Source organism: Lipotes vexillifer, unplaced genomic scaffold, assembly GCF_000442215.2.
Source record: "Lipotes vexillifer unplaced genomic scaffold, Lipotes_vexillifer_v1.1 scaffold935, whole genome shotgun sequence".
Classification (NCBI taxonomy): Eukaryota; Metazoa; Chordata; class Mammalia; order Artiodactyla; family Lipotidae; genus Lipotes; species Lipotes vexillifer.
In genome coordinates, this window is record NW_006777895.1 from 186,444 (window position 1) to 189,364 (window position 2,921).

The 2,921-nt window shown below is 34.9% G+C and overlaps 1 protein-coding gene across 1 annotated transcript in view; it reads left to right on the forward strand.

The window, feature by feature from the left end:
• Positions 1-2,921, forward strand: part of TIAM2 (TIAM Rac1 associated GEF 2) — a 363,703-nt gene that overhangs the window by 27,307 nt on the left and 333,475 nt on the right. The window lies entirely within an intron of this gene.

Consider the following 2,921-nt stretch of genomic DNA (forward strand, 5'->3'; position numbering starts at 1 on the left):
TTCCCTACATTATTTTCAAAAAATGAAGGAGAAAAGGATCTCTCAATTACAGCATTTCGGTGCCTTAAAATCTGATCTACATTTAAAAGCAGTGTTACGTGTTTCTGAATTGTGGTTATTTTCAAAACCATTTTTACTGCCTGTAGTCCCCACAGAGAGTTCTGTCCTAGGCACAGAACTTGTCATCCGACTATCATGAGGATTTGTACACATCCTGCACGCTGTGTACTGCATTGCGTATGCTTTTGAGGTGTGTGCAGCAAAAGCTTCCACTGGAAGGAGAACGGAGTGTTGCTCACAGCTAATTCTTGGAGTATTAACATTTGGAGCAAAGCACTGAATAAAGCAAACAAATAAGAAAACTTGTGAGGATAACAGTGGAAATGGAAAATATTTTATAAAATATTATAACACTCCCACATTGAGTAACTCTCATGTAAAGGTTTATTTCCTTTTAAGAATGCTGGCATTTTACCCAATTCGGTCATTGTTTTTTTTTTTTCAAATTGACATTAGTTTATTTTGACAAATGAATTTATCAGAGTATTCATTTGACCAAAAAAAAATTGATGTATGTCATTTATTTTTTTCTTGTGAAAATCTCTCACACTCCTGTTTTCATTCCACTCTCCACAGAACAGTGGTTGGGTTTTTGTCATTCAAAATAGTATTTATTTTATGATTATTTTTCTGTTTTATTTTTTAAATACTACATTTATCATGAAAAATTCAACAAGTACTAAAGAATATGAAATTAAAAATTCAAAATTAACCAGCCCGCCAGTGGTCCTGCAGAGGCAACCACTGTCATCAGTTCCCCATGTATTTATCCTTCCAGACACTTCAGTGCATAAAAGCATATCATTCTTTATAATACATCCATAATATTCCAGTTTAGTTACCCGTAATTTAGTTAACCAGTCTTCTGAGGGACGTTGCAGCCGTCTCCTGTTTTTCTATTTATACTTAGTCTCAGGAGAGTTTTAAATGATGTTTCAGTCCTCTGCTGAGGAATATTTCAGTTGTTTCCTGTTTTCCTCTGTTACACCCAGTCTTGGTAGAGTTTTGAATGATGTTATTGCTTTTTTTGGACATGCTGTTTTAGAGTACTGTCAAGACTTCAGTGTTTACATAGAATTTTGTGACTTAACTGTTTATAATTTTGAAAACCATTAATTCTTTCAGTGAATTAGAGATAACTTTTAGGAAATTGCTGTTGTCAGGTCGTATGTTATCCTAGGCTGACGGTAGAGACTGTGATGGCCTCACGATGGGTTTTCACTTCTCATTTAGGCTTTCTCTCCTAGAAACTATGTGTCCATTCCGTCTGTGATTCCGGGCGTCCATTCAGTAGTTGATTCCAGGGCATATTTTATGGATATGATTGGTTGAAACGGAGGAGATTTATGTGGTGGTAATTGCTTTAACAGCTGTGTATGTGGATAGATCTTGTGCCGGAAGCGTAATTTCCCCACCCCATCCCCGATAAAAGAGAGGAGAGAGAAGATACTGTCTGGTCTGCAGAAGCAGACCTTTCACGCGGCTACAGATAATGTATGTGGTGGGGTAAGGAGTTGCGCAAACTCTTAGGTAGCTTTTTAGGGAAAACTTCATATTTTAAGGCTAAGTTATTTAAAATATGTCCTTGAGTTATTTGTATAGCAATCCTGTTTTCCCTACTGGCTGCTGCTTCCTCAGGAGCAAGAATAATGCCTTATTCACCCTTTTTTTCCTGATTGTGCCTTACATGTAGTACAACAAATACTGACTGATAAATTAATAGGTGGAAATAATGAAAAGGAAATATAGTATAGAAATATTTAAATCCTAGTTATCAAAGTTAAATAGAAACGTCTTCATTTTTCCTAACCCATTACTCTTATTTAAGCAATAAATAACATTTCTGGAAGAATAACTCTGCATTTAATTTGTGTATATATTCTGTACAAAACCCAACTAACTCACCAGTCCTCAACTATTTTTATTATGCTTGGTTAAAAAAAATAGAGCAAGATTAGAGAAGCTATATTTCCCCACCGTTGGAACAAAATCTGGTTTGAGTATTCATCACTGAAAAGTATCGTTTTGAATTTGTTCGTACTCGTTTTCTGCAATGGAAATTTATGGAAATGAAGTTTCAAGGAAATTATTTCAGCCTGCAAGAATTAAATATAGTCCTGTCGGTTTTTTAAAACTCATACTTTTCTGTGAAATTGTGTACAGTATTTCCATCATAGTTGCATGTGTGTGGCTATTATGTAACAAAGCACATTAAGGCTGTCTTTAAGGTCAAGTACAATTGACCCTTGAACAGCGTTGGGGTCAGGAGTGCCTACCCTCCCCACATGTAACGTACAGTTGTTTCTAGTTGGCCTCCATATACTAGGTTCCTTGGTAGCTGCGGTTCCATATCCAGGGACTCAACCTACCTTAGATCGTGTAGTACTACTGTAGTGTTCACTCCTGAAAATAATCTGTGAAAATTCTGGGAATAAGTGGACCTGCTCAGTTCAAACCTGTGTTGTTCAAGGGTCAACCGTATTATTTGACATTTTTTTTCACATGTATTGAATAGTAAAATTTGCTCATTGCAAGTTTTAGAAACTTAATAAACCTATCTATAATTATTTTATTTCTGATAACCTTTGAGATTTAAAAGAAAAAAAACAAAGCTCTAAGTATTATTTTGGAAACAAGAAAGCAAAATATTCATGAGAATGTGGGCCACGTAATATTTGACAGCTGAAAGTTTTGAACTCTTGTTCTGTAGTTGGTGCCTTTGATAACTTTTGGTGTGTATTAGAGGTATTTCCAAAAAGGTTATTTTTTTAATAACAGCTTTGATACCATGACACTTAACTGTATTATTGCTATCACCGTCAGGATTAATTTTTTTTTTTTTTTTTTTTTTTTTTTTTTTT